This window comes from Anabas testudineus, chromosome 9 (genome assembly GCF_900324465.2).
Source record: "Anabas testudineus chromosome 9, fAnaTes1.2, whole genome shotgun sequence".
Taxonomy (NCBI): Eukaryota; Metazoa; Chordata; class Actinopteri; order Anabantiformes; family Anabantidae; genus Anabas; species Anabas testudineus.
Genome location: NC_046618.1, coordinates 23335006 through 23355940, shown reverse-complemented (window position 1 = coordinate 23355940; position 20935 = coordinate 23335006). Strand labels below are relative to the sequence as shown.

General features: G+C 39.9%; 1 protein-coding gene across 2 annotated transcripts in view; it reads left to right on the top strand.

The window, feature by feature from the left end:
• Window positions 1-507: 507 nt before the first annotated feature.
• The window catches only part of LOC113151386 (spermatid perinuclear RNA-binding protein-like), a 65577-nt gene continuing 45149 nt past the window's right edge, over window positions 508-20935 (top strand). Inside the window, exon 1 of one of the 2 annotated variants that reach the window (XM_026344358.1) lies at window positions 508-1153. The gene's annotated coding sequence lies outside the window, so the exon portion shown is untranslated. The remainder of the gene's footprint in view (window positions 1154-20935) is intronic. The other variant, XM_026344360.1, reaches the window with a different exon arrangement.

Sequence of the window (20935 nt, the reverse complement as noted above, 5' to 3'; positions counted from 1 at the left end):
GTATGCTAAACTTTAAATTATGGTACTGGCTGTACATGATGTAATAGTAAACAGTGTACAAAAGAACAGTGTAATTGCACAGCAGCTCTTTAATTAGAGGCTGCAGAAGGAACATAGACTCACATGAGCCTTTGGATTTTCAAGACCAGAGGAGATGTTGCATAAAAAGGCCTCATAACATGTATTTAAACTTAAAAATCCTATTATATTGTATCAGTAGAGTCCCAGAATAATAAATAGACCATAAGTTAAGGATAATATGACCACTTTAATGTTCTATATGCATTGTTAGACCACAATACAGGAAAAACCTCAGCGAATAATAGTAATTAGTCCATCAACATAAAATAAATCATGTATATGTATATATATATATATATATATATATATATATATATGATATACTAATTCAAGACAAAGCAAACGGCTGTAAATTGGAAACGGCTGTAAATTGGAAATTAGATATTCAACTACTTCTGAATGTGTGAATGTGAAAATGTTGGAGCTGTACATTTATCCAAGGATTAACTGCAGAAACCAGCATTTACAGGTAAATCAAGATATATATTACAGTCTAGCCAGTCACATACATACAAATAAAAGTACCTGTGGTTTTGGTCATATATCGTTTAATATTTGCAAAAATGTAAACCTTTGTTTTCCATGAGGATAGGACTACAGAACAGAAAATAGAGACAGAACTAAAACGTGTTTATGACCATAAATCAAAAGAACAGTGATAATAATAATAATAATAGCTGCAGTGTTACTGAAAACATGGAGGTGCAGGTTCATCGTCTTATAATAATGGTTTTAAATCCATGAAATGTAAGTGTAAAGTAGGATGCTCGACTTTGTCACTCAGTAGTCCATCTTATCACCACACGATCTTTGTTTCGCAGTAGCAGCTGGTAGGCGCATGCGCAGCCGCAGCCTCCGCTCCCCCTGCGCCGACCGGACCGGAGTCCGTCTTCTCCGCCGCCGCTTCCAGTCCACGTTGTGAGGTGCTGTGCGGATACAACGTGAGACAACCACGGGACTTAAACTCTGTTACAGGACCTTTAAAAACCAGCAACAACAAAGTGCTGCAGGACTCCGGGGACCGCTGAGCCGTCCGCGTCCTGCTCCCGGTGCTGGTCGGACCCCGGTGAAGGTGAGTGTCCGCAGTTTGAGACACTTTCCGTCGTCCTGCTCTGCTGTGTGTTTGAAAACATGCTCGATATGAGTCGTGTTAACGAGGGGACCACAATAAGTCCAAGTTTCCATCGGGTCGTCCGGTCCCGTCCGGTCCCGTCCGGTGCACACCGAGCGTCCTGAACGCGGCTCTTTACCGTGCAAAGTGAAATAACGTGCGTCGATTCTTTTCCCGCTTGATAAAAGCGTTTCTTGGGACAGACACGGACAGGTAGCTCAGGTGTGAACCGAAGGAAGTTTCCATTCAGTCGATTATTCAAAGCTGCACCTGTCTGTTTCCAGGAAGTGAGAAGCACAGGTGAGCGGAGACGGTGCTGATGGTGCTGTATCACATATCACCTGCAGATGATGGTGCACCTATCACATGTCACCTGCAGGTGATGGTGCACCTATCACATGTCACCTGCAGGTGATGGTGCACCTATCACATGTCACCTGCAGGTGATGGTGCACCTATCACATGTCACCTGCAGGTGATGGTGCACCTATCACATGTCACCTCAAGCCTGTTAATTCAATATTCACACACCTGTATGTGCAGAGAAAGAGTTGACGGTCACCGTCTTTTATAGTCAGACCTTCTAAAATTAGTCATTTTTTGAATGGATGTTTGCACAGAGAGGACTCAGTATGTTGCATTGTATTTATATCGTGAAGGGACAGAAGCAATAACTACAGCGACTATAAGTGCAGAGAGCACCGTCAGATCAAGTGTTTGGGTTTCGTGTTAAATAATTAATGCAGAAAACCTGAGGGAAGGTTGTGTTGCAGGAGATGTGGATGCTGAAGGTGCATTTCCAACAAAAAATGTGAGTTTAATGTCATAAAAATGGAGTAAAATTAGTAAATATTCACAAGTCTGAAGCTGAGACCTGCAAATTTAGTAGTAGTGTTTCTATATAGTGATCACAGAAAGGTTGTTTTCAGAAGTCCACTTCCAACCTCCGTCCTGTGGTCCCCTTCCTGTTCTGTTTCTCCTACGTGTAGATTTTATTTGTGAACTCGAGATGTTGTCACATTGGAGGTGTGACCCAGAGGCTGATCTAGCAGTGAAAACCTCCAATGATACTCTCAGCGTGTGCCCTGCTGAGGTGGTGTCAAGTGTCATTAGGTCCCTGCACTCCCACCTGCTCATGTGATGTAAACTGCTTTCTGGAAGATCATCACCTTTAGGGAAGAATGTGCAGCACTGTACTTAAATCTACTTCTGGATTTGCATTTCCCACATGAGCCTGAACCCGAAAAGCACTTCCCCCGTACGTTACCAGTCCAGCTTTGAGCCACGGCCCGGTGTGCTCGGTAAGGAAACCGAGCGCCGGACGGAGCATGTGGCTCCTCTGAGCCCGAGGAATGTAAATAGAAACGGTAACTCGACTCGATGTTGGAGCGATGCTGCTGCCTCGGGACCGACTGCACCTAAAAGTGTTGACGAGGATGCAGTGCTGCTCTTGTAAATGAGGATCAAGTGCGTACGTGACATTTTGTTTTCAATTAGAGTTGTCCTCCGCTGTGTGTAAGGCATACTCAAATGTTTTCTCACCAGTTAATCCTTAGTACAGACGCAGAGTGTGACAAATGTGAGCTCGGAAGGAGTCCGGTGTGTTTCTGCTGATCACAACAGAGCCCTCAGCAGCTTTACAACCAAGAAAAGCTGAACCTTTAAGCATGTTTGTGGGACGTTCTGTGCAACCAGCGCTTCATTAGCTGTCATAACACCAGGGGTTCCCAGCCCTGCTTCTCTAGGACTCCTGCTCTGCTTGTTTTCCAGCTACCGCTGCCCTACCCTGACTGACCACACCTGGTCCAGGTAATCAGCAGTGGGTAGGGCAGGGATAGTTGGAAAACAAGCAGAGCTGGGTTGGTACTCTGGTCTAGAGCTAACACTAACGAATCGTGACTGTAAACAGCTGCATCATTTCAACACATGAACATGTTTTATGCATAGCTGAAACGATTGGTTGAACAAATTTGATTATAGACGCCTCCACCGTTAGTAAACATTGGGATGTTTTTTGGTGGGCGGGGCCTAGCTGGAGGCTGATGGTTCATATTCATCATGTTATTAATATAATATGTGTGTTGTTGTTGGAAATTGCACTGTTGTCCACAATAATGACAATATTTTCACCAAATCATGCAGCACTAATTAGAACAAAACCCACAGGGACACTGAAGGCATCACTTTGTGCTTTAGGAAATATTGATGGGCGTATTTACTGTTCTCTTTCTGGACCAAATGTTAATAGAAAATTATCTCAGAGTTTTTCCTCTCATGCTGTTTTTGGACTCCATAGTTTATTTTTCCATATCAGTTATAATGTTTTTTGCCTCTTTCATTAAGTTCGGCCAAGGCTGTTTGTTATTTCATTTCATTTCTGGGTTACAACCAATAATGAAAATGAGTGAATCAGATTAATCAGTGAAAATGAATGGTAGCTGCAGCGCTGGTTTGCTGCATGAATTTAGTTACTGTGTATATTTAGACGCTTTAGGATGGTTTTTGTTTTTTTTTTGTTTTTGTTTTTTTTTGGCTCATTCTCAGTTTCTTTTAACTACGAACCTGTCGAATATTATTTGTACGTACGAGCAGATGCTTGGCTTTTCAACACCCCTTCTGTTTCCATGACATACAGGTAAATTTGGGTCTACAGTAGCTTTGTGAAGGTTTGTGGTCTGCCATGATGTGATTTTATATTTCTTTATTGTGTCATAGTATAAGAAGAAACTAAACTTTAACCAAATGCCTCAACTGCTGATTTGACTCATGGATATTTAGAGAAAACCACTAATGAGACCAAGAATGAAACACTTATAATGAGTTCTGAATATGTAAACATCGTCTGGACTAGGGGGATACATCACATAATTTATAATATTGTTCTACAGCGTGAGTCCACAGCAGTTAATGGTGATTTAGGTGACTGTAGTACTGGAACAATTGCGTGAATAATTAGTTGATTAATCTCTTTGTCAGCTGAGTAATTTAGTCTGTGAGTATGTTGATGATTTATTCTTTGTTAAAGTCAGATGATGACAGATGTTTGCCAGCTGTGTAAGGTGAAAACAAATGACTGTGTAAGTGGCAGCTGGACAATGAGAACTTAATTTCATCACCGTAATAAAATCTACGTCTGGGTTGTGCTACGGAGTGGGGGAAGGTATCAGTTTGCGCTGCTCTCTGCAGTCCTGATTAGACTGTTGTCTACTACTGCTGGAGCTATAAGGTCACTCTTTAGTGTAGACTTACGTCAGCTTCGTGTATTAAAAGCTGTAAACTGATCTGAAAACAAGAAACTTTTCTGGAGCAGAGCCACGACGCTGTTTGCAAACTCCACCGTTTATAAATCAAAATCAGTTTCTTTGTGCTCCAATAACAGTTGTATTTATTAGTTTCAATGAGTCATTTGTTATTTCAGTTATTGATTTCACTTCTGGATGGATTGGTACAAAAGTTTGGTCAGGTTTAACGTACTAGAGAACAAATCCTTGGGTAATATCATGACTTTTTCTATCTGCCACCGTGAGGCTGACATTTTGTTTTCTGTAGAGTGCAGTTCTTTTAGCCCATGCACTGAAAATCTACAAAATATTATTGGCAGTTGTGATTAACATGAATTTGTTAAGACATCATCTTGGGCTCCGATTTCATTTTACAGACCAAAGGATGAATTGAAAAACATAGTTGACAGATTTTTGTAACAGATATTTCATATGATGTTTGCACCCCTACTAAATATTTTACCAAACTGATTATTGTATTGTACATAAGTCGTGTTTCTCTGCAGGTCATTTGTCAATGTGTCGCTCAAACTGGATTCAGTGGAGAAATCGCTTCAAACTACTTTAGAATTAAAAACACTTTACTTTACTGACCTCAACTCTTTCATGATCACCATCATCTTTTCTTTTAAATACTGTTTAAGCCCAAATCACTCCAAAGTGGTGATTCATACATTTACTTACTTACTTTACTTACTTACAAGTCAGATAAACGAATTATTAAAATGTTTATAGAGATTAGGAGAGCTATTAAATTGGTTTATCGTGACCACGAGACATCCCTTTCACTTTCCACGTTAGTGTGCCTTAAAGAGTCAGAGTATTAATGGATGATCTCAAAGCTCTTAATGATCTGTTTTAATAATAAATGAATAAATATTAGTCCATACAGTTGCAACACAGGTCATTTGTGTTTTAACTCGATTTGTGCTGATAAAAAAGTGCAGAGGTTTGTCTTCCTGATCACACAGGAACTCAGTAATTAATGTGAAGTTACCGCCGTTTAACGGCTCGTGGCTTTTCAAATTGCTGGTGCACTGCTGCTGAATGCATATTAGAGAAACACAAAATTAATTATTATTTAAGTCTGATATCAGGTAAAAATACCAAACATTTATTTACTTCTATTCTGTTTTACATTAGTCAGTTAAATCTACAGTATTTTGAGTGTTTAGACTGATGGTCGGTGCAAAAAAAGCACAAAGAAGAGATCTTACATGTAATGTTGTTGAGCTTGAGCAGCAGGAACGGACTCAGATCACTACTCAGGCAGACCTGTTAACATCTACTGATACCAGTTGTTTATGCTCTGATTAACACATTTATTTTGTTCCAGTTATAGTCTAAGGTTTTACAGTGACATGCGGCTGCCTTTAAATACAAAGAGACAACAAAGAAATGAACAAAATAGACAGAAGTCTTCATGTGCAGAGACAGATTGTATCACGGCTGCACACTTTGTCTCATTGTTATCATTGTGCACAATATTGCAATTGGGATTTAATAAACAAAATAATTTATTTGGTTGTTATCAAGGAAAATTCACAGATTGATAATGTCTCAACTCAAACATACAGCGTCGTTTTATCCAGGGTGCTGAATTCTTCTTTGCTTTCTGTTGTAAATAGGATTGTAGAGAAATATTGATGACTAAAACATCACGTTTTGTGGTATTGCATTGATTCAGAAATACACTATACCTCTGCTCTGTGTCCTTAAGGTTCAATCTTAAATATCTCCACATAATAGATGTCACTTGTTTTTGTTCTGAGAACCAGTTCAGTGTCAATCTGCTCGTCCCATTCGTCTCAACACCGTAAAGTCATGTGATTAACACCAATCACACCACACACTCCACTGCCTGACTCTTTTTATTCGGGGGGAACCGTAGATAATGAGCAAACTGCACACAAACAGAGAACAGGTTGCCACGTTTTGCATTTATATAATTGCACAGGCTGCCATTGTGATTGTAAAGATTATTCGTGTAGCTGTAGTTTCCATTGTTAGCGTTGTGTATCTCCTGCATATAAATGAGCAGGTCTGTTGAGGTAAAACATCTGCTCCATCAATTCCTGTTTCTTCCCGTCCTTCCTAACTCGGCTCCTGCTGGACAAGAAACCTCAGAAATTAACCTAATTCTAGTCGGATCTGAAGAAACCTCTCTCTGACTTTGCCTGCTTGAAATAAATACCTCGTCCTCCAGGATACACTGTTTTTATTCTGGTGTCTCTTCTCCAGAGCTGTTTGATGTGCTCCCAACAGAAACCCTACAGCACTGTGGAGCTGTACTAGATGCCAGTCAGCTGCTTCTGTCAGCACCAGGACTGGTTTACCAAACCCCGTAGGGATCTCCATCACAGGGACATTAGCTCACATCTTACATTTTCTGTTAAAGACATGTTTAGGGGCCACATCTCCAGCTGATAATCACAGAAAACACTTAAATTTACACTTGAGAGATTCCCTTCTTCTCCTGTTTTCATTTATTTAAAATCAAACAAAAAACCAAACCCCTTTTCATGATGGTTTGTAAATAAATTGTTTGCTGTTTAGTGAATTAATTAGAAGGTCAAATCTCCACAGGAAGAGTTTGTACAAGTTGTACAAATACTGGAGTGTGTGTTGATGTAGAGACTTTTTCCTGCTCGGCTGATGTTGATAGATGGATAGATAGACATTATGTTTTCACTTTGTCCGTCCACTTGAACTCTGTGATGAACTGATTAGTTTGGGGTGGCCAAAGGTCAAAGTTCAAGGTCACAGTCACCTGATGTTTATCTGGTTCTTGTTGTGAATGTCATTACACAGGAACACATTGAAATTTGTCACAAACTGTCCCTTGTCAGTTGTCAGGGATGAACTGATTAGATATTGGTGGTGAAAGGTCAAAGGTCACTGTGACATATGTCCCATTGTTGTCAATGCTGTATCTCAGGATTGCCTAGAAGGAACTTCATTACATCTGTCAGAGCCATCCTCTTGGTTGTATAAACTTATTAGAATATGAGTCAGGACAGCGTCTCTATAAACAGTGTCACTGGTCAGTGGAGCCAGTAGTCGCAATGCGGTGATTCTAGTTTTAACTTTGTTTTTAGCTCAGAACAATATCTGGCACTGTTTCTGTTTGTTGTTTAGTGCTGGGCAGATAGCGTACAGTGGGTTTTCTGAAAAATGTTTTATTTCCTTGGCTAATACCAGTTGGAGTAAACAAAAACAAATCAATGAGCTGAAAGATGCTAAAATGCTCATAGACATGAAGAGAGAGCTACCAAATTGGTTTATCATCACCTGAACGAGTCAGCGGATTAATGGATGATCAGAGAAGCAGTTTCCACTCTCTTAATGCTCTGTTTTAATAATAAATGAATAGGTATTAGACCATACAGTTGCAACTCAGGTCATTAGTGTTTTAACTCGATATGTGCTGACCCAGCACTCACACTAAGCACACTATCATAGAGTCAGTCGGGTTTTAATTTAAGTGAAAGTGGCTGAAAAGGAAAGTTTCAGTAATCATTGAAACATTCAAACGACTGATTAGTATCTTCATGCAGTAATTCAGTGATGTAAATAGGAGTTTTTACATTTCTGTAACTTTATTGTTTTATTGAATTTCAGGTTTCTGTCCGTTCATCTCAGATGTCTTTGTTTCTCCTTCAGGCTGTTTTCCTGAGCCTCATTCTGGCTGATTTGTCGTTTTGCTGCTCAGTGCAAACACACCCGACTGATTGTTGTCAGCCTTGAAATTCGTCCACACCAGGCTTCGTCACTCCACTTAAGATCTCGCTCGCATATCTTTAAGTGTTGCCCGGCTCGTGGAGAACAAGCGCTGCTTTTTTGAGGCTCATAGAAAAAGACCCAGAGCGAAACAGAGCACTTTGCCAGCAGTTTCACAGAGACTGAAATATTCACTCAGGTATTTCTGCTCTAGCATCATGAAAGGACGGTCTTCACATTTTCTTTCTGTGCTGGCACATTCAGGCAGCTCCCTCAGGTAGAGGACTGAGCTCGTTTCCAAGTTTCACAAGTCTGGAGAGGCATCAAAAGTGGATTTCAGGGTTAGACTGATATATTGAGCCAAATGTGGTCTTTTTTATGGACATCATGCTGTGTGTTGCCAATAGTCCCTGAACACAACATGAATAGCTCCTCAGGAATATACATTATCAGCTATGTCTGTCTTTAAATAGAAAACTTGATGATGATGGTTCTAAACAACTAAACCGCAATCACAAATACCTTTTTGTGAGGAATGTACCTGCACAACTCAGTAGGCATAGGTGATGATAAATCTAATCTAATCTAATCTAAATAAGCTGCTTGATCAAAATACCTGAGGTCTTGATTAAAAATGATAAGTTGTGCAGCTTGAATTATTGATAATAGATATAACTGAAAGATAACCTGAGACAATGCAGCTCCAGAAAATGATCAGATGTGATTAGCTGGACAGTTGTTTGGATCAGCTCCAGTACTGATCTTTAGAGCATTTTGTTCACAATGGTCTCACAACCAGAGCTGCTAAAAAGATGAATGCCTTAGTATGAAACCTTAGGATCAGCATCAAGACTTTTCTCTCTAGCATTCGATATCTGTTGAGAGCTGTCAAACTAAATCTGCCAGTATATCACTTATAAATGTCAGTATTTGCTTCACAAACTGAATGTTGGTTGGACTGTAATCATAAAATGTACAGTATCTATCTATCAAAGTTGTAGATTTTCTAAAAATTACTGCACAGATAAATGTATGGGATTTATTATTTCATTTTATGTGGTACATATGTAAAAATTAGACCTATTGAGGCATCAGTGCTTCATCTTCAAAACAGCCATAAAGCTGCAGCACTCTTTGATTTGCAGCTTTGTCCATTATGTGGTGATTAACACAACCAGAAATAATAAAGGGATGAATACCTGCACATGAAAAGCATAAAATAAAATCTGAGGGTTGGCAAATGTCTCTTTTCTCATGCTGCATAGTGCAACCAGTTTCCCAGCTGGTGTGAGAAGCCTTCCTGTGAACATTTAGTCTAAATATAACAGCATCGGCCACTGTTGGTCATAAATGGCTTTATACACCTTACATGGACCTGAGTGCCGCCTCACATCGCGACCACATGATGAAAACAACTTGAGATTAAGTCTGGAGAAAGTAAAGCCAAATATTTAAAAATAAAAGCTGTATAGGAGGTTGACACTGAGGTCATCTGCTCGGGTCACAGTTGGAGGTTATAGGATTGGTTAAAAGGAGCAGGTGACTTTATTTTCTCCCTTGTTTTACACTCGGTAGAAACCGTGCTGTGTAAAAATACGTGAGCTGTGAGTGCAAAGAAGTGCAGTCCATGAAGAGTGCTGTGCATCCAGAGCTGCAGTAATGAAAGCCATTAGTGAACTGTGCTGCTTCAGACAAGACTCTCCTGCAGCTTTACCTGAGCTCAGTGAAACCTGGGAATTGCAGCAGAGGCTGCCAGGATTTGAGCTTTTATCTCCTCAGCAGAAGAGATAGAAGCTCGACTTTCTTTGTGTTGTTCATGGTGTATTTAGGTTCTGACACTGAGGGGGTTTTGCTCGGGGCTCAGACTGTGTTTTGCTGTGCTGGTGGCTCAGGATTACATCAACACACAGCTGGAAGAATCTGAAAATGCATGTTGAGTGTCAACATTAGGCGTTCGGATGAGCATTTTTAGGTAATTTTCATAAATCTCATTTCATACTGATGACCCAAACAGTGAAATTATTTTTTTTCTTCCTCGATATTGAGTATGAAACAAAATAATTCAGCTGCATCCGTCTTCTTCATCAGTAAACTGCAGTTGACAGCTAGTCAGTAGAGCCAGGAGCTTTTCTTATGTTGAGAATGAAGCTTCATGCTAATACAAAATTGTTTATTACAGCTTGTACAACATGTTGTAATGAGTGTGACAGAGAAACCAGCTCTGCCCCCTCCTGCTCCTCCTTGTATTTTTGATGTTGGCATTAGTCTGGTTGTTTCAGGTAGCACCACTCAAACATCATTTAACTTGAATACTGAGCTACGCACGTTTGACTGTGTATTGTTTGTTTTCCCTGTTGGTGTGGTTCATGTCATACTTACTGCACTTGCATGTTCATCAGCTGTTTTGTTGCCTCTACTTGTCTAATTTTCTCTGGTTTGTAGACTAATTTCATCCATAAATCAATTTCAGTTTCTTGTATCACTGTAACATTACTGAGTGTAAGATGCTTTTTATTACTTGTTATTACTTTGGACTATGAAGGATGATGTTTTATTAATCTGCATATAGTCTGTGATTCCACAGATGCTGCAGGTCACTGAATACGACTTTGCATTGGAACCATCTGGAAGTAGTTAATTTGTACCTTTGTCCATTGTTCACATTATTGTTTTGTTTTTCCAGAGTAATTAATTCATTTCATCTGTATAAAAGGTTTGAAAGAACTGCCACACCCACCGCACTCCTGCAACACGAGTCTTACCTGTCACAGATTAATAGCAGCTCACTGAGAGCCTTAAATTTGATATGTGCAGGAAGTTTCTTATTTCTCGACACAAGATGAGCTATTGCTTACTTTATCTGTGGTCTTGAGCTCAAGAAAATTATAGCTGTGTTAGAGTCAACTCTGGTGAGACCTTCAGGGACTGTAGGTCACTTGGGTTGTGAGGCATCATCAGAGCCCGGTAGTGATCTAAACTGTTACACCCCCAATTTCCTTGTTGTCTTGTTTTTGTTCTGGACGGTAGTGGTGAGGAAAACATGCACTTTCACATTCTTTTTCAGTTTAATGTGGTGAAAATGTAACTTCACGATATATTTTTGCAGAGGACAACATGAATAAACAGTCCTCTGCTGGGTTGAGAGGTTTTAATCTCTTGAACTTCTGACAACACCCAATATCACTGCTGGGTAACGTCTGTGGAGTTTCTCTTCAATAAGGAGAATAAATAGAATTCAATAAAATCCCCTCTTTACTTCCTTAATATGTTGTGATTCCCGCTGAAACAGATTTTCAGGGAATGATTCTCAGCTGTAAACCATCTGCTGCCAGTTTTTCAAGATGGTGACACGCTGCAAGCTGTACGGAAATGCACAGATGAAATTCTAATGCATGATACAGTTCATTAGTTGAATTCTTGTATTTTCAGTTGATAAGAAAACTTTTGACATGTTGCGGTGAAGAGTGCGAATCCTCGAAGATTTGTATTGGTTTTATTTATTCAGTGCTAAGTGTTGAGTACTTTTACTGTGTGAAACTGGTTTTGTAATGAACCTGGGCTCTTTCGTTTCACGTCATCACATCTTTTGTTTTATCTTTTTTCTGTCTGAACTCCCACAGAAATTGAAGAGTGTTTGTTTGTGTCTACAATGATAACTTCAAAACATATTAATACGTACTACTTGTGATGGCTCTATTGTGCGTGCAGGAGCAGAAAGGATTTCAGGAACAGCTTCATCACTCGTGAAAGGCGGCTGAGGTTGTTGGACCGGAGCTTTACTGGCAGAACATTATGTTGTGTATGTTTTTGGATGTTTGTAATTTGGCATCCAACGCCATGTTTCCAATTAAAATAAAGAACAGCATTGTTGCTGAGGATGAACATTATCTGCAAAATTTCAGTGTGTTCAGAGAAAAATGGTTTGGTTTTAGCTGGACGTTTGATATGCTGTGTTTTATCCAGCAAAGTTTTGAAAGGCTTACATAAGCACAGAGCTTGGTGAACTTTCTCAACCTTTTAAAATCTCCCCCTCACATTAAATTAAGCAAAACACCTAATCTGTTAAATTAAACAGCTTTGACACAAACACCTACAACACATAAAAGCTATAGCTGCTTCATTAGTAGTGTAATTTGATCCCAGCTCCCTGTGAATGTGGCCAGTAACAGAATTTTTGTTGACTAGAGGACGGCACCTTATGTTTGGGGAATTAATATTAAAGAAAAGAAAAAAGAAGAGTCAGCCTCCTATCATTTATATTTCAGAATATTAAGACAGAGGCAGCCTGTCAAACCCCACAGTGGTTTATTCCTCTCCCTACTTCTGTGAATCTGACTGCTCCAGACTTTGAAAGTGGATTTAGAAGTGCAGCTTTATTTGATACCTCAGGTGTTGTACAGTAGCAGCAGGTCTGCCAGAGAGCTGCGAGGTAAGAAGTCTGCTTCTGTGATAACTCTCCCAGGCTGTGGATTGCATGAGGTGAATGGATGTAGTGAATTGGCCTCAGCCCATGAAGGCTGCCTGGGCTGCTGCCCAATAGTACGCTGCTGCATATTATAATTAGCTCCTTACACTGGGGCTTAATTCAGAGCTCCGAGGCAAGTCTGGGAAAGGAATTTCATTCTGTTCATGTCTTCAAAAATACACACAGCTAAACTAAAAAAAGACAGTTTTAGTGGGAAATGGGTCATTAAACACGGACAAGTTTTTAAATCATTGATAGTTTCAATTCTTGAATTAATATTTCTTACCCAAGCATTACAGGTACAACAATAACTATAGTAATGTTTCTTTGTGTTCACATGCACCAAGTAACTTGGTTAACTGGTAATCAAAATACAAACACAGCCTGTAGTGGTTACTGCAGCAGTCAGATGCATTGGCTCCTTCATAAAACTAGTCTTTTCTCTTACTGTAAAAACTACAACAAGTGTGTGAGGAACTCACTGCATTTTTTTGTATACAGTAGTGAATATCTTTGGGTTTTGTCTGTTGTTTAGACAACACAAGACATTTAAGGAAGTCCTGTTGACCTCTGGGAACTTAGTATGGGATGTTATAGGATATTTATAGAAGGCTTGTAACAGTTCTGAATCCGAGGCTGCAGCACAAGCGTCCACAGTCGGTGCATAGAGAACTACATACTGCCTGAACGACCAAATCCAAAAACCAATTGTTCTCCAAATGTCAGGTTATTACTGTAACGAACAGCAGATAATCAAATGGTTTTAGCTAATACTGTCATCCCCCCATAAATGCAGCAACACAAAGATGTAAACTTCTGCTGGGAGGTGTTGAAATGGAAATGTACTGTAAATCTGTGTATCCAGGTTTATGCTCCTCTGAGCTCTGAGCGATCAACTGTGCACGGACACATGATGTCTCAATTACCTGGCTAAGAGACCAGCACACCGCCTGCCTTTCTGCACGTACACACACACACGTACACACTCATATACCAACTGCTGTTTGTACACACCGGAGGCAACTTGCTTGCGTCTCTCGAATCTGATTGGTTGTGAGCAGCGCGAGGAGATGAAATTGCATCCAGGAGGTGATACAGGTTCTACATTATTGTTTAATGAGTTGATGGTGGGGGGTGGCCTGGCTGTCACTAGTTGAGGCACATTGAAACTGCATGTGCTATATTATAGCCGGTTCAGCTTTGATCCTTAATGTAGCCTCCTGCATCTTGAAGATGATCCTGAACACACAACATTAGAAGCAGCTCACAGCTAATGGCATGTTGACAATTCAGGTGAGCTCTTAAGGAGTGAAAGATTGTTCGTCTTGTCTCTGAAGGAAATTAATGGACGTCTGATGGTTCTGTTTTTTACAGACTGAAAGTTTAGACCAGAATAAATGGCAAATGACAAGGACGTAGACTTGAGGACTGAAAAGTGGAGCTTCCAGCATTTCATTGAACAACACTATTTCTGGTAGCAGCACTTTTTTTTACAGGTTTATAAATTCTAATAATTTAATAGGAAATCTCCTGGAATTGATTGTACTTTTGCAGAAATTATTCATAAAACTAAGCTTACCTTGAATACCCTGCACTTATCCAAAGCCAACTCAACAAAAACCTGTGCCTCCCTATGTACACTAACACATTTTCTACATGTGGGGTTAAACAGACTTTGGAAATTGAATGTCTCATGATATAACAATATAAAAAGTGAACAGCAGCTTTAGCCATACAGCACGAACATGAACCACAGGAGTACTGAAGTGGACCTCTCAGATTAAACCATAGCTCTAACTGTTTTTACTCCAGCCAGACCAGATTTGCCTGGTCCTTTAAAACAGTAGAGATCCTAGTGAAGGGCAGGGACAGCCTAATTGTCAGCAAACACCCACAGTAAAAAGATTACCTGTCTTCATTTTCTGCAGCACACTTGTAAACACGGACACACCCACATTCATTAAATGTAAACCTAATATGCAGTATATAAAACTTTCCAGGGCAGAGCTAAATGTGCTTTACTAACAGTATAAGGATAATAAAGAAGTGAGTTCGGAAAGCAATGAAAATGCAAGGCAAGCTTCTTTCTGCAGACTTGAATAATAAAGCAGGTTTGAAAGAAGCAGCAGCTCTTTCAGCTCTCGTGTCTTCCTACTTATATCCAGACAGACTTCCTCTTTTAAATCTTTGTCAATATAAAGGCTGTTTTATTTTGGAGATGCATCAACCAATAGTTACATTACTACTTACTGTTAATATCCTAACATTATTGTCATTGACTACATTTTGTTATACATATTTTCTCACAAAGACATTTTTCAAGTTGTTTTAAAGCAAGTTTTAAAACCACGTTTTCATAATCAAACAGATAAAAACGAATATATGACACTGACGTTTGACTGTTAGATTGTAAACAAGGAGCTTTATAGGGAGACTATGTAGATATTAGGATTGATCAAGTTCCTCTCTGGTGGTTTTGCAAATATGAAGCTAAACCAAATGTCAGTCCAACTCACAATTGTTCAGTCTGTGCTTTAGGTTGGTGACGCCCTTATTCCCGATTTCACATACTGTACAAACTCTGACTAGCTCTCAGGGAATCTGGGATTATTTAGCACGACATCAGACCTGTTGAATCAGTGGAAACAAATCTGTGATGATTTAGAGGGCCAACACATGAATAATGTAGTTATAGTCGGTTCAGTGTATTTTAACAAACTGTATAAAGCATCTTTATAATACAACAACCTAAATATGGTAATTAGCCTATTAGGTGTAACTCTATTGAAATAGTTGTTTTCAGAAGTTTTGTATTTTGAGCGGAAGCCACCAGGATCCTTATTATTTCCAAACTGATTACCTAATTTTGGATCTCACAAGAAAATGTTTAAATTTAGAAAATCTTCTCAGTATGACACACGTGTGATGTATAAAAACAACCAAAGTACATTATGTTATGAGCACACTGCGACTGGTTTTAGTATCAGACAGGGATGAGAGTGTTGTGCTTACTAGGATGTTTTCAGGCCCACAGCACAGCGCTGATCCATTAATGCATTAATGAAGACCTAATCCTCTGCTGAAAAAATAAAAACACTCAAGCTGCTGTTTCATAACAAAGCAGCTGCTGTGTTTCCTGATCCCTCTGTGTGGGCGTCACCTAGCTGGCTCTTCTAAACTAAAACCTTTACCTGTGCTGCAGCTTCCTCCAGAGACCCTTGGCTGCAGGTGATTGCAGATATCTGGCCCAGTATGCTGGTGAAGCTGTTGTAATGATCAGAGGTTAACTAGTCTGTGGAGAGGCCTGGCACAGCTCTGCTCACTGGGTGGAAACATGCCATGGCTCACCAGCCAAAAGCTCCATGTTCAGGTTTGGCAGTGTTTTCCTCCTATGACACAGAGGTTTTTGTACACTGTAAAACTGGAAATGTGGAAAATGATTCAATAAAGTACTTTATGTTTCCTGGTTCAAATACTTGATAAAATATTTTGTACTACTTTTGTAGTGGTCACCTGATTCAATGACCATTTAGTCAATTATAAAAATGTTTTCAGAAATTCAAGGGATTAAAAATAGAACAAAAAAACATCTGTGCTGACCTTCACGCCTCACCTGGTCTGATGCTCACTCATACTACACTTCTGAGCATTTACTACAAGTAGAGAGGAAATACCTGATATCTGGGACATTTTATATAATTTGTGGGAATTAGGAAGTTAAACTCAAGAGACACCTGGAACTTGTGTGAGATGAGGGCTGTTTGTTATTCTGGAGGTTTGTGCTCATCACACGTATAGAAACAAGTGACATGTAATGAAATACAAATGTAAACTAGCTCACCTGTGCTCCCTCTGTGCTTTTGCTTTGTGCCTCGGTCACAGAGAGCAGAGGCTGCAGCGTAAAGACCGTAACTGTATTTTCAGATCTGCTAATGTTCTGCACCGTATCTTACTACACTCTATTCTAATAAAATGCATCCAGATGAGTCAGTCACACTAGTGCACTCAAATGACTTTTCACATTCATATGCTACAATTTTCAGTGGTAAACCATTGAAATCCTCCCAGTTCAGGCTGCAGATGTCTGCAGACTAATTTATTTATTTTTTATTGGCCGACGTGAGTGCAGACATTGAACAATGCTGATTAATTAAAAATGTAAAATCTCTACCCGATTAATTGGCCGACTAATCAATCCTTCAATCCCTCATTTTCACCATATTTGGATATTTCATATATATAAACATTAATATAAGAATTGCTGTATGGGGAAACATGTAGACATACAGGCAGAGAGATTTATAGCATATACGTGTCAAATTACATGCATATTTTCTCCACGAAGACATGATTAGAATGTTGTAGGAGAAAAACAGCAACTTCAATGTGAAAGATGATAGGAGATACTAGACAGTACAAGGGTTCATAGATAGGATATGGGGAGGAGAGGAGTTCTGGGTTACAAGGTCACGAGTGAAAACACAGACCATTAGTGGGAATTTATGGTATAAACATTCAGCCCATATGCAGAAGAAATTTATGACTTAGGAATGTTATCTGGAGGTGGCCCTGAGAAGTATAAGTATGAGGGTTAGAGAGAGGTAGGGCAGAAGACATACATGATTGTGGTGTTTTCTCCATGCCGGCATGTACGCATTAAACTGAGATGGTTCATCACGCTGAGTCCTTCCTTGAAGTCTACTAAGATTGAGCAATATATAGAGGAAGAGGAAAATTTTCTACATGTGCACTGTACCATTCACATTTCCAAGGCAGTGACTGAGTTGGTGTGGTGATCCGCCATTGGTGTCTAGGGTTGGTGGTTCAAGACTCAACTCATCCTGGCCCTAGAAATCTGTGCCAAATAAATGTGAGGACCATGAGCCAAATTGGGGTCCAACAGTCTTCTTACATTTACATTTAGTTACTTGGCAGATGCTTTTATGAAACATATTACAAAACATCTAAACCAAGTAGAAGAACTTTAAAGTGCTCTAGAGAGAGCTGTTTCAGTTTATTAGGTTCAGTGCAATGAAAAAAAGAAATTTTTAAGTGCAGAGAAAGGTTCGAAAGAGTTGAGTTTTCAGTGGGTTTTTTAAAATTGAGAATGAGACAGCTGAGCGTGTAAGCTAAACAGTTTTGCCTGGGATTTGTTTAGGTTAAGTAAGGGAACCACAAGGCATTGTTCACTTATAGAGCATACTGGGCTAGAGGCCAGAGACCTGGATGGTTCAGGTAAGCTGGTGCAGTTGAGCAGCAATGTCGGAGAGGCGTGCAGAGATGTGTAGTGAGACAGTGGAGTCATCCAGTGGAAACGACAGGAAGCGCTGTGTCTTGTCAGCACAGCAATGATAGAAAAAGCCATGCAACTGGATAATGGAACCTAGGGATGTAGTATAGATGGAAAAGATTAAAGGAACCAAGAACTGGGCCCTGTGGCATGCCAGTGGAGAGGAAGTGACAGAGAAACCCCTGCCCCTGCCAAGATACCTTGAAGGTATCCAGACATGTAGCTGTACCAGTGATGCCCGAATCAGAAAGTGTAGAAAGGAGGATCTGGTGGTTGACTGTGTCAAAGGCTGCAGACAGATCAAGTAGAATTAAGACAGAAGATTCTGGAAAACTGGGCACAAACAGGCTGTGGTGTAAATGGTTAGTTGAGCTGCTCTGTGTTAAATAGTTTGTTACAGCAGTTCTCAGGAATCTCATCCTCACTGTCTACAAGCTTTTCCATCCTCAGCCACGATGACACCTGATGTTTGGAGCTGTCTCCAATTATCACATTTGCAGAAACCCTGATCAGGTCTCGCCTCTCATCTTAAAACAAATGTGTAGAGAATCTGCAGATCTCTGCCCAACATACAGGAAAACGGCTTCCTAATGACAATCGCTGCATTCACTCTGTCAGCGGGTGCAGCAACTTCAGCGAGACAAGTGGGTGCTAATTAACATCCTGCAATTTATTTTTATATTTCACACATTTTCACTTACCTCAACCATGGTGGCTTTTTTAGACTGTGTTCCTCAGCTACATCACATCTTCCTGTCACACATTGAACATGTTAGGTCCACAGTGTTCCTTTTTCTGATTGTTAGTTTAATTCCACACCTATTTAATTTTTTTTGTCCTTTCTGTTTTCTGGTTGGTGCGGCTCGGACTCTTGACCCTGCTTTGAATGCTGCTTGACATGTTAATAATGCAGGAACTGAATCTTTTGTAGTGATGTTTGGAAAGAATATATACAGATATACAGAATATAAAGCATTGAAATTCTGGTCTCACAGGGGTAAGATTAGGCCATCTCTCAGCTCCTGCTCAGGTTCTGCTTTTAAAATCAGAGCATGCTGGGAGATTTTTATAGGTAAACACAACCTTTTCCCTATAAGCACCGTCCTTCCTGTCTTAGATGTGTATATCTTTGTCTGCGTGTGTGTTAATGTTGCTGAGTTGTTTCCTCTGCAGCCCACCCCCTGCCAACTTATATAACATTTGTAGTCTGTTTTATTGGCTCTGCAGCAGAGTCGGACATCTCCGGCTCTGCAAGGAGATCAGAGTATTTGTGCAGCCTGTGAAATGTGTTTTCTGCTGTGAGGAGTGGTAACGTTCAGGTGTACAGCACCTGCACTGATCTGCTCGCTGTTCTGAATTGTCTGTGTGGAGAGAATCATTCTGTAATTGTTGGACTCATGTTGCTCTTAAAATGAGGTGTACAACAAGTAGTTCCTGTATTCCTGACACACCTTCACATCTTCCTCCAAAGCTTGGTAGTGTGGTTCTCTAAACACAACTTATAGGGTGCACGTGTGTGTGTGTGTGTGTGTGTGTGTGTGTGTGTGTGTGTGTGTGTGTGTGTGTGTGTGTGTGTGTGTGTGTGTGTGTGTGTGTGTGTGTGTGTGTGTGGGGGTGTTCAGAGTAAAATGTGGAGTTTGTGGCGATAAGGTTTGTGCGAATGTTAGAGTAAGCACAGTTTCCGTGTGCAGGCTCTGTACCATCTTTGTTTGACTGTGCTCCAGCAGTCAGAGTTGCAGGGTGCTTCGTTTTTTTTCTTTCACATTTCATAAACTGTGATTAAACTTTTGTTCTTGTTTGACGCCAACAAAAAAAACTGCTTATTATTTTATTAGTATAGTTAGGACTAGGAGTTATTTGTTGTTGTCTAATTAGCTACATTCTCCACATGACAGTGTTCAAACGGTGGCAAAAACCCACCAGTGATCCAGTGGATCTTCTTGGATTCACGCGTTGCTTGATCAAAGTTAAATATAAACAAAGTTGGGGTGATGGTGATAAACTCACATTTTGATTTAATTCCAAACTCGGTGACACGATCCAACTCAGAATCAGTTCTCAAACTATTCTTGATTCAATAAACATAAGGAACTATACTTCGGCTTTGATTCCACTGGACTGTGTACCAAACCACTGTCCACTAAACCCACTGGTTGAAGGGCCACTACACCTTAAACTTCTATCTGGCTGCTAAATCTGAAATATTCAAAATAAGAGAGAGATCTTGGCAGCAGAGCAACGCTTGTGTACACACTATCTCTTGTTAATTTATTGGTAATATTTGCACATAATGAGTTTTGTTGAATCACCTGTATAGATATCACATAACAACCAAACTCTATGTATGTATTTGTGGTAAAAACAGGAGTTGACGTGTTGGAGATGAGGGAAAATGTGTTTTGTTGTAGTTGCTGTTGATGTTGTGCAGCAGTGGAGAACGACCTCCCTGCTGCATCGTTAGTACCACAGAGAGGCATTGTTATCCAAAATGCTGAAAGGATGCAGGTGTTAGGAAATTATTTAGTTTCTTCGCCCTGCAAGAGTTGACTGAAGTTTTGCTGCAATGTGTTTTGTTGATGCCAGAGTTCTGTGCACTGCATCACTAACATTTGTCTCTTGGTGACAGGGCACAAAGTTTTAACAAAATCCTCCACCATTGTTTTGCAAAGCTCATTCGAATACAGTATTTTCATTTAAATTCAGTCAAACTCCTCTACTCAGTATGTGTGTGCTTCACTTTTACAAAAATTGACTTTTAGCATTTTGCATCGATTCAGATGAAGACATATACTGCAGTTCATATGGGTGAGGGGAAAAAATCGATTCACATAAGTCAAAGTGCTCCTGAGCAAGAACCCCAAGATTCTCCCCAGATATAAGTTGCTTTGGATAAAATTTACCAGTGTTCCAGAGGAATATAAAGTAATAGTGTAATACACTTGGGAACCTAGCAAACTGAAGATTGCAGAGAGGCTGCAATATGAAAC